The 11,304-nt window shown below is 42.1% G+C and overlaps 1 long non-coding RNA gene across 1 annotated transcript in view; it reads right to left on the bottom strand.

The window, feature by feature from the left end:
* Nucleotides 1–3,701: 3,701 nt before the first annotated feature.
* LOC132436907 (uncharacterized) overlaps nt 3,702–11,304 on the bottom strand; it is a 130,240-nt gene continuing 122,637 nt past the window's right edge. Inside the window, exons 5-6 of the long non-coding RNA XR_009521921.1 lie at nt 4,023–4,143; nt 3,702–3,811 (exon numbers count right to left, since the gene is read on the bottom strand). This is a non-coding gene — a long non-coding RNA (uncharacterized lncRNA). The remainder of the gene's footprint in view (nt 3,812–4,022; nt 4,144–11,304) is intronic.

The raw sequence follows: 11,304 nt of genomic DNA, 5'->3' as shown, positions 1-11,304 counted from the left end.
CTATAATATAGTTCAATAAAAAATAAAATTGTGTAAAAAATTTTAAAAATTAATAAAGAAAAACATGCAATGCCTGTCTTCCCACGTTCCACTTCCACAGTTACTCATCCTTACACACATGCACATACCACACTGCCACACCTTGTAGACATATATATGTCTGTGTATGTGTACTAACATACAGTATATACGTAGATCGAGTTATTTGTTTTTACCAAGGTAAAATTATGATTTGCATATCATTCTGTAGTTACTCCCACTCCCTACAACATGGACATTTTTCTAAGTCAATACCTCAAACTTCTTCAGTTTTTAAATACTGAATAACATTGGATTGAATGAATACACCATTGTTTAACCATTTAAAATATTTTGTTTCCAATTTTTCCTATTGCAAACAACGCTGCAATGAGCCAACTCATTTTTTACGATGAATATACTTAGCTTAGGGGTACCCATATTCTTCGACTTTTCCTGTCCTAGATGGCAAATGTGAGTTTTTCAAGATCCCAGAGTTACTGTATTGATGCAAAGTGCTGGAAACCACTCTTTGAACTGCCACTGATGCAGTCAGGTCACAAATCAAACCAGGCTATCATTAGAAATCATACCTTCAGCTACTTCTATCTCCCCTACATGAACACAGGAAGTCTATATTCTGTGTGTTAAGCTTGTCCCTCTCAAAATTGTTATCACTTGTTTCCACTGTATGATAAAATATTTTCTCTTGCAAGGGAAATCAAAACAAAAGCTTTAAATCAAATAAAAGAATTGCTACATTCATTCCCTCATTAGATCTGTATTCAGGGTGTGGTGTAAGATCAGGAAATTAAGAACCCACCCAGCTAAGGTTACTGAATGATGGATTGGTTGGAAATTTCCAACAATGTAATGAATTTAGTCTAACAGTTTGAATGGTCCGCTTACAGACTGTAGTCAGGAAACATATATACAATGTAAACTGCCCAGTTCCTTAGAGAGAAATTAACATTGTTGGTAAAGACAAGTACTGTTAAAATCACAGCACTTCTTCATTCCACCATTTCTGGTTTACAAAGGGAACAGTAGATACCTAAAAGTTAAGGGGTTGGGAGAAACTTGATAAAAATATTTTTCATTTCTAATTCTATAGTCCATAAGTTTATTCCTAAGCAAGTACCACATAACTTTTACAAGCAGAGAAACCGAGAGTGTGGTCTAATGGAATGAATCATTAGATGGGTCCATCAGCCCATCTCAGGTTCCCAGGTCTGTGCTCAATACCCAGTCATTGCCACTTCTCCTGCCATGAACAACATCACCAGGATAACGCATCCTTTCACAGCCATCACCCAAATCCAGTGCTGTCCCTTGCAGTCCTCAGAATGTGTTATTTTCCATATAGCAGGCTGGCTTTTATCTTGCTAAATGAGAGATATCCTATATACCCTCTAGCATTTTTTTTTCTACATCTTTTCTGCTGCGAAATTGAAAGATTTTCCTGAAATGATATCCCGCTGATACAACCTTGACTGCTCCTTCCCCTGGAGAGGAAACAACAACTCAGAGAATCAAGCCATAGTTTTCTTTTGTTTGTTTTTGTTTTTTGTTTTTGCGGTACGCGGGCCTCTCACCATTGTGGCCTCTCCTGTTGCGGAGCACAGGCTCTGGACACGCAGGCTCAGCAGCCATGGCTCACGGGCCCAGCCGCTCCACGGCATGTGGGATCTTCCCGGACTGGAGCACGAACCCGTGTCCCCGGCATCGGCAGGCGGACTCTCAACCACTGCAGTGAAATTAATCCAGCACTCTATATATCCTGTGTGGATTTTTGCAGGAAATGTCTAATCCTAACTGACCCCATATTGTATCTGACCCAATCAATGCTTGCTTTTCAGAGAGGGGATAGCATTCTTTTGTCTGGGTGACTGGGTATTTAGGGGTGTGGCCTATGATAATATCCTGGGATATAACTGGTGGAGGGTAGGGATTGTGCTCTATGTACATTTTTAGTGATTAACTCATGAACGTTAAGACCATTAAACGAGGAGGAAGAACATTTTGCCATTCCTTGCTTATTGCGTTAAGTGTACTTACAGGCACCTTGGCCATCTGGACGATGTGAGGAGTTGATGAGACACTTAGGAAAGGGAAGGGCTCGGTATCTTCTCTCCGACCATCTCCCTCCTCTCTGACCTTCAGTGCCTGCTTTTATTCAGACACTAGCTTTCTCTCGTTCGGACAACTGCAGCTGCTCCCCGAACTTCCCATCACAGTCCCCCCAGTGCCATCCTGCTGCCAGAATGATCTACCGGAATGATTTCTCCAGAACGAAACCCTGACCACGTGACTCCCTTGCTGAATTCCTTTTCTGTGGTCCCTCTGCACACTGGGAAACCTGGTGCTTCTTAAGGGGACACTCAGGCCCTTTCTCACCTGGCCCTGACACCCCTCCAGCCTCGTTATGCTAAGTGCTTGCAGTTCTGTCGCCACACCAAGCTGTTCTTCCTGCCTCCAGACCAACCCCCTGGGCCACCACCATCATCACCTTGTCACACCCTACACCCGATCACCCAAGCCACCTGATGGACTCGAGGATAATGCTTTGCCTTCCTGTCACACAGCTCCCGCCCCAGGTGGAATGACACTCCCAACTTTGCGTCCCCTGCGTACTCCCGTCGTGCACCTGTAACGTCCGTCTGTCCTGCTCAAAGGCACAGACTGAGTCTTGTTCACTCAGTGTGCACAGTCCCCAGCCCTGTGCCGGGAGCGTGGCGTGCACTGCTGGCGTGATTCCATGCTTCAGTGCCTGGCGGAGCTAGGATAGGAGCGCGGTCTCTTCCTTTTCTGGCATTCTCCCAGCCCAGCGTGGCTCCTCTGTCTTTGCCTCTGTTGCTGTTGGGGTGTCTGTGGTGGTGCTACAGATGCCCCAGCACTGCTGTCTGCACTGCCCCACTCGGCTGTACCAACGCGCTTGAGCTTGTGCTGTTCTTCTTAATCCTCTGGCATAGAGCTTCTCAACCTTGGACCCCTTAGCTCTGTTAGAATCACCTGCATTGCTTTTCCAAAATACAGATGTCCAGGCCCCACCCCAGACCAGTTCATCAGAACTCTTGGGGGTAGAACTCAGGCATCAGCGTGCAGGGTTTTAAGCTCCCCACGGGATGCTAGTGCAGCCTGGATTGACTGCACTGTGGGCTTGCCCTGCTTTACTTAATGGCTCCAGGGAGCTATCATTTGGGGGGAGGGGGCGAAGAATCAGGATGACCGTAGCACTACCCATGTGAGGAAGTGAACCACCAAAGCACTCCACAGTGAGTTCTGAGCAGACTCCAGAGAAAGTTTGGCTCAGAAGGTTTCCCGCCTCTGGGCTCCACTCAAAAGGGATGACCGGTGCGATCTCCAGATGGGGTTTGCTTGTGTCACAGCTTATAGCACATACGCTTGATGCCTGGCTACGGTGTGCAGATTTGAAAATATCCCCACACTTCAAATCACTGTTGACCCTCTTCTAAAGAGAGTAGTTGAATTCCCCAGACATTACTTCTTAAAGACCCTTCAGCATATGAGATGTGTTTGTTTGTTTACCATATAGCATTGCATCCAGCCATTTCACAAACTAGAATTTATGGAACAATTCCCAGCAGCCCCGCTCGACACAACAATGAAAGAGTTAGTATTAGGAACACTAACACCTTGGCTGCCCTCCTCCTTACCTGTTTCTACCTCTCCACTCCCACCTCCACCTCCATCCACAGCCTCGGCCTGTGCAATCCATTCTGGGGCCGTGGCCATTGCAGGGTCCACCTGCTGACGGCGGCATCTGGTGTGCCTGTGAGATGAGCGTCACCATGGGTTTAGAAGAGAAATCAAATGCCTCTCTGATGTGTTCTCAGAGAGTGAAAGAACCGCAGCAACAATGTTGTTTCATTTACATTGTGAACACAAAAATGTCTCAAAACACAAAAAGTTTCCCACTGTGGCTCTGATCTCAGTTTCCTGAGTGCAGCCCTTCATAGAGAAACAAAATGAAATGGTCTTACCGAGCAGCTGGTAGTCCATAGTAGTCCATAGTAGTCCGCAGTAGTCCATACTAGTCCACAGGTGCAGAGGGGGAAACACAAAATCTGGTCCCTGCCTCCCAAGGAATCACTGTTCAGTGAGCTGGAAAGAAAGACACACACACAACACTATTTCAAATCCGACTAAGATAGTAAGTATAACAGAGGTCTAACAAAGTACAATAAACAACAGGGAAGAATGATTCATTCTGACTGGAAGAAAAATAGATTGATGTATTCTATTTATATCCAAATATAGTTTCAGAACAAATAAAGATATTTTAAGATAAGTTGTTTCTCTTGTCTTTATATATTCCTTTCCTTTCCTAACACGCTCACAAATACACACGGCATCACAATCATGGATTTCTTGTGAAACAGCACCATTAAGAACTTGCTATATATGGGGATGATGGGAGGTTGGGGATTTGAAGCAGTTTAAAAATAATTACAAAAGGAACTTCAGCCTTGGGCATCTACAGATACCAGCACAGCAATCTGTTCTGAGAGGGAACATTTACCTGCATTTTCTGCCACCCCTGAAACATGTCTTCCTAAGGTACAAATCAGGATGTGTACTATCCTGCATGTGAAATAAAGTCAACATAAAGCTCGCTGAGAAATCACCTCTTGCAAGGTCAGCTATCTACACATATATTGTTTATAAAGCATTGGAAGTTGAAAATATTGTTCAGTTTTGTACAACGAGACCACATCCTTAAATGTCCACGTGTAACCAACTCTCTTTTAGACAATACTTTGGAGTAGATGAAATGATTGTCACAGAGATGGATGCCAAGAGGCAACCTCCTGCTGTCTTGCATATTCAAATGACCAGCATAGCACAGCATCAAAGTACAGAGGACACAGGGTCCACTGACATATTTGTCTCAATTTGTTGAAACCTTTAAAAATATTGAGTTATTTAATAACCAAGGAAATATAAGGATCCGTTCTTCTATAACAGGACAAGGATGCAAACAAAGAATGCAAGCCAGAGATAAGATATGCTGCCTGGGATGTGGACAGAGTGGGTAACCAAAGTGCTGAATGCTGTTCATCATAATATCTTAATCAGAAAAGCTGAGTAAGCCGGGTGGCTCTTTTGCTCTAGCCAGACTGGATTTTTGAAAAGCCACTTTGCATCCATGCTAACCCTCCAAAGAATATGAGCCTATATATACGACTCTATATATACGGTCAAGGATTTAACAAAAAAACACTCTTGCCAAATGGAAGTGAGCGCTAGGGCTCACTGCTCAGTTTGTAGAGAATCCACTAGTGACCCTTCTTCCTCTGTCTTCCCCCATATGGTTATCATTCTTTTGTATTTCTCTGCTTATTAGTATTTATATTGTCAAGTTTACATCATTGTCTAAAAAGAAATTGAAAGGTAGCTATTGATTTTTCCCATGGGCAGAGATAATTAAAAGCTGCTTTGTTATTTTGCAACCTCAATAAAATTATAAATGGCTCTTAAGGCTTTAGAAGATAATTAATTTTGTTAATCATTATATGTTTTGTGTATTTGACATATTTCATTTTAAAAGACTAAATCATCAAGGCCTAATGGGCAGAAACTGCATCTCTTAGAAAACACTGCTGCTCCTTATAACAAAATCACACCCTAAATACAGGTTAATACATCAGGATTTCTGAAATCTTGTCCTTATAAAGTGTATTCTCCCATTGAATCTTCCAAGGACTAGATGACCAGAGCAGGCCTCCAGCTCTAGCTCCAACTCAGCTATAGTGATGACAAGATGGCAACAAGAAAACGAAGGATTATGCCTTTAGAGGCAGGACATGTTTCTCAGCTGTTCTTTTGACTTTGCTCAAAATAGAGCTACTACGTTTGAATTTTCAGTATTTTTATTCACTCATTCATTGATTCACCCTGAGAGTGGGGACTAAAGGCTATTTGAAAAGTCCAGTTTTAAGGTCAGGGGAATGCTTTGGGATGTTTTTGAGGACCAGAGTGAACATGGATGGAGGGGAAGAAGATATTAATTCACCGGCCTCTGAAAAACTTTTAAAATGTATTTGGAACAACCAAGTCTTTAAAAAAAAAAAAACTTGTGAATTTAATAATTAACCCGCCTTGTTTGAGCCAGCACATTTGCTTTACACTGATTTATGGTGAAGTAAAACCATACCCGTGGTGTGTCTCATGTTCTCTCTCCAGCAGATCAGAGCCTTTTGCACCATCAGAATGAATGGTTTCCTAGCAAACACTTAATAGAGCCTCCAAAGTCATTTCGATATATTAAGTGATGATAGAAGTTTAAAACTGTTACATTTTCAGTTTTAGTAAAGCCTAGTAGAAATAGGCACAATATGATTACAAAGTTTTTTAAAGAAAAGTAATCTCTGATTATAATATGTTCCCAGCGGCAAATATGGCCGACTCTATGACATGGGATCCAGAAATGCCTTGTTATTAGAATTCCTAATTTTCTAATACACTTAGAAAATTCAGGGGTTTTGTCAAGGTATGTGAATCATGACCCCAGACTCTCTATGCACATTGATCAATGAGTCTCATCTTCGTCCATTTCTTGGTGGTGGCCACTACTTATCACGTTGGCTTGCCAATTATTAAAAAGGAGTGCCTTGTATCGCTCTGTACTATCTCATTTAAAACACACCCACAGCAATTTATTTATTGTTTGTCTATGTTTCACATGGAGATTTGAGAGTTACATACTAATAGGTGAGTCTTTAGACCGAGGCACCCTATCTTTGCTTTGGTCCACACTCAAATATTCGGTCATCTGACCATGTCCTGGGTGTGACTGGGAATAGTGAAGGAATCCATAGTAATCATGATGCCCAATATGGAGGAGACAGAGTGATGCTCTATGAAAACTGTCCCCTCTTCACCTTATCCAATCTCCCTCATCCCTTTGTTTACCCTTCACTCTGTTCGGAGAGTATCCCTCCCTCTGCCTAGGAGAGAGCTAAACGGTGAGGCTGTGACTTTGTCTGAAATGTGGTACCTGATCACTCCCGTAGTTCTCTCCCACTCCAAGTTTCATAGAAAGAGGACTTGGAGTTTCTCCTTTCCCTTCCTCAACCTCAGGGCCTTCTCAACCAAGAATGAATACAAAATGGGCTCATTTAAAGCCTACCACAGTTTATTATGTTGATATACCGAGAAAGACTGAATAAAAGTTGGGGCTGGAAGTTAATGCATTACAGTGCATTTTCTAGTATCTCAAACATTTCCTCCCAGTCCATAACCTTTCCCCAAAACCACCTACCATAGCTCTAGTATTTGTGGTTTCAATGTATATATCTATCCTTATCTCTTGCAGGCATTTTTGGTCAGGAATTTAAATCTCAAGTAAAGTTTTCTATCTTTGGAGGAGCAACTTGTCACGTAATAAAGGGTCTCTCCAAGTTTTCAACCCATAATCCTGGAAGGAATTTCAGTAAACATTTATGTAACTAGAGAAATATACCAAATATGAGGTATATCTCCTTAAGTGGAAGAAATCTGACTTGCCTTTCAGAGCCTTCGGATAAGCACAGTTTACTTAAGTGGAAAGAATTTGTATGTTTGGCCCAATTGATAAAGAAACCCTGGAATGTTCCTAAATCCCTAAGTGACTTGGCTCCATTGAGTTGTCTGATTGGATCTATTCAGTCTATAAACTGAGAACTACCTGGTGCTGATTCTTACTCTACTTTCTTTTGTTGTTGCCATCGCTTGTCCTCTCTCTCTCTCTCTCTCTCTCTCTCTCTCTCTCTCCCTCTCCTCTCTGTCTCAGATGCTTCCTCAAGTTTTCTTTTTTATTTTTTTAATAAAAAACAGAAATTTATTTCTCACAGTTCTACAGGCTGGAAGTCCAAGATCAAGATGCCAGAAGATTAGGTGTCTGGTGAGAGAGAGCCTGCTTCCTGGTTCATAGATGGCTGTCTTTTTGCAGTTTCCTGAATGATGGAAGGGGCAAGGGAACTTGCTGGGGTCTCTTTTATAAGAGCATTAATCCCATTCATGAGGACTCCACCCTCATGACCTAATCATCTCCCAAAGGCCCCCATCCCCATCTCCAAACACTGTCACATTGGGGGTTAGGTTTCAACATAAAAATTTAGCAGAGATATAAACTTTCAGTTTTATTTTTCCTAAAAATTCAATCAGTGCTGGAACCCAGAGTTTAAGACATGTAATATAGCACCTTTGCCATACAGAGCTCTATGTAACGTCCAAGTTGAGGAGGTAACCATGGTGATGTCTTGGATTAACAAAACAATCACACGCGAAGAGGTTCAAGCAGCAGAGTTATGTAACTGCATCTAGAGGCAGACTTCTATTACTGAAGCTCTACTTAGATCAAGGGATGAGGTTCAAGGTTCCCGTTACTTAACTATATGTCCCTTAGGTACAAAATACTAGTGACTCACTTCACTTCCATGGTGATATTGTATATGCTTGGCAGAAACTGGCATAGAACATGGCTAATTCTAAGAGTGTAACCAATCAACAGTGGAGAATGCTGTGCCTAAAAAAACACCACTACCTTCTCCCGCTTCTCTGATATACGATACACCCTGACTTTGGAGAAACATATCATCTCAAAGTGCCCCCAACTTTGACTTTGCTCCACTGATGCAGCAAGTGCCAAGGACCCGTTTATCCCAGGTCAGCCCTGCTGGGAAGGTCTGGTCTCCCTGATCTTTAGCCAACAGCAAAGAGCTCAGCCTGTTTGTTGAGAATGATCGTAACTCATGTAAAATCGGAACAGTATTCCTCGAAGCAAACCCACTATTGCCCTGCCTCCACATGTCAAGAAGGCCACTTCTTAACATGTAGAGAAATGAAATGTAAATGATCAAAAATAACTCTATGTGAAAGCCCCTTTCTTCATCCGTGTGCATCTTCAGACTGCCCTCTGTGATTTTTTTCTTCTCCTTCAAGGCTGCTTTTGCTGTATATGTCGTCCCATTTCACTAGGATATGGGTGTTCCACATAAGTTTGCCTCAAAGCCCTTCCCCACACATCCCCAGCATAAGCCCACAATAAGACTAAGAGTCAAGTAGCTAATAGAGGGAGGAGTAAATTTGGGGTATGGTTAACTCTGGGTGTCTTTGTCTGGTTTTTATTCGTATAAATTTATTTATTTTATTTATTTATTTTCGGCTGTGTTGGGTCTTCATTGCTGTGTGTGGGCTTTCTCTAGTTGCAGGGAGTGGGGGCTACTCTTTGTTGAGGTGCGCGGGCTTCTCATTGCAGTGGCTTCTCTTGTTGCGGAGCTCAGGCTCTAGGAGCACAGGCTTCAGTAGTTGTGGCACACGGGCTTAGTTGCTCTGCGGCTTGTGGGATCTTCCCGGACCAGGGCTCGAACCTGTGTTCCCTGCATTGGCAGGGGGATTCTTAACCACTGCACCACTAGGGAAGCCCTGCCTGTTTTGTTTTGTTTTTATTTTTTAATTGCTATCTCATCAACTATACTCTAGTCTCCCTGAGAATAAATAAAATAAGGACATAACCAAGGAATATCAAATTCTTCTCTAGTAGACAATTCATTACATGTGGATAATTTTGTTCAGGAAGGGCAAATTGTCATCCTTTAGCTTAATACAGTATATAAACCTATATAGGGTCAGGAAATGTGTATTTGATATTTTTGCAAAATAAGCCCAAGCCCCAGTCAAAGGGGTAGTAAAGGGTAGTCACCTCTGAATGATAGTCTTATTGTGACAGAGGATAAACACAAGACGTTGCAGCCACACGACATACATATATAGACACATATATTTTCCTGCTTTTCTAGTAGGAAAGTAAATATTAACTTATCTACCTATCCTCTGTTGCCCACTTGCTACTTTGAGCATACTTGGCAAAGACGGTTGAGGTTTTCAGTAAAGTTTAGAGCCATAAATTGGCTGTAAGGTGATGTGCTTGCTTTGAAATCAAACCTTTAAAAGCTAACTAGACCTCACCAAGGTCAAACCCAAGACTTTACAGTATGATGTCCCAAACCTCAACTGTTTAACACTCCAGGCCTAAGAAGGGGATTCAGGAAGTGACCCTAGTAAATTGCTCAAAAGGGAGAAAGAAAAATTGAGCATGCCCCAGATTCTTACATTAGTCTTACACTTCTCTCTTTAGTTCTGGAGTTCTCTGTGAAGGAACAGACAATCATACTGGTGATCTCCGTTTTCCTCTTTCTTAAGAGAAAGTGCATTTTCCCAGAATCCTAGAATCTCAGCATGAAAAGAGACCTTAAATGTCATCTAGCCCCACACCTTATCCAATGCACAAATTGTCTCATCATCGCACCCAGGAAGCAAGCGGTGCCTGCTCTCAGCCTTAGCCACCCTAGCAGCAGACAACACTGTCTGTTCCATTTTCGGACACATCAACTTGATGGAAAGTTCTAGATCTTGTATGACCTTGGTTAAGACTTTGGAAACGGGCTTCCCTGGTGGCGCGAGAGTCCGCCTGCCGATGCAGGGGACACGGGTTCGTGCCCCGGTCCGGGAAGATCCCACATGCCGCGGAGCGGCTGGGCCCGTGAGCCATGGCTGCTGAGCCTGCGCGTCCGGAGCCTGTGCTCCGCAACGGGAGAGGCCACAACAGTGAGAGACCTGCGTACCGAAAAAAAAAAAAAAAAAAAAAAAAGACTTTAGAAACGCTAAGCATTAAAAAGATTATGGTGTTCCCTGTCTTTCAAGCAATATGTAATTCAAAATTTTAAAATACTGAATTATAAAGTAAGGGAATAAAATTTTGTTCTAAATGTCCTTATAATGAAAACTTTGTTGTTTTATTTTTTAAAAATATTTCATCGAAATATAGTTGATTTACAATGTTGTGTTAATTTCTGCTGTAGAGCAAAGTAATTCAGTTATACATATATATTCTTTTTCATATTGTTTTTCATTATGGTTTATCACAGGAAATTGAATATAGTTCCCTGTGCTATACAGTAGGACCTTGTTGTTTATTCATCCTATATACACTGATTTGCATCTGCTAATCCCAAATTCCCAGTCCTTCCCTCCCCCACCCTCCTGATGTGTTGTTTTAAATCTCAAATGTAAAATTCATTAAAAAAATTTTTTTAATATCTTTCAGGCTTTGATGCCCTGCTTTGTGGTGTCCTATGCTCATGTGTAATTTGCTAGGAATCTATCATGGCCCTTCTAAATCTTCCCTTCTTCAGACTAAACATTCTCCTTTTCACTATTGCTCAGAAATCACAGTTTCCAGAGTTTTCACCTTTCTCTTCTAGTTGTGCTCCAATTCACCAC

This window comes from Delphinus delphis, chromosome 14 (genome assembly GCF_949987515.2).
Source record: "Delphinus delphis chromosome 14, mDelDel1.2, whole genome shotgun sequence".
Taxonomy (NCBI): Eukaryota; Metazoa; Chordata; class Mammalia; order Artiodactyla; family Delphinidae; genus Delphinus; species Delphinus delphis.
Note: the sequence above shows the minus strand (reverse complement) of the source record. Positions and strands in the feature narration are given on the sequence as shown.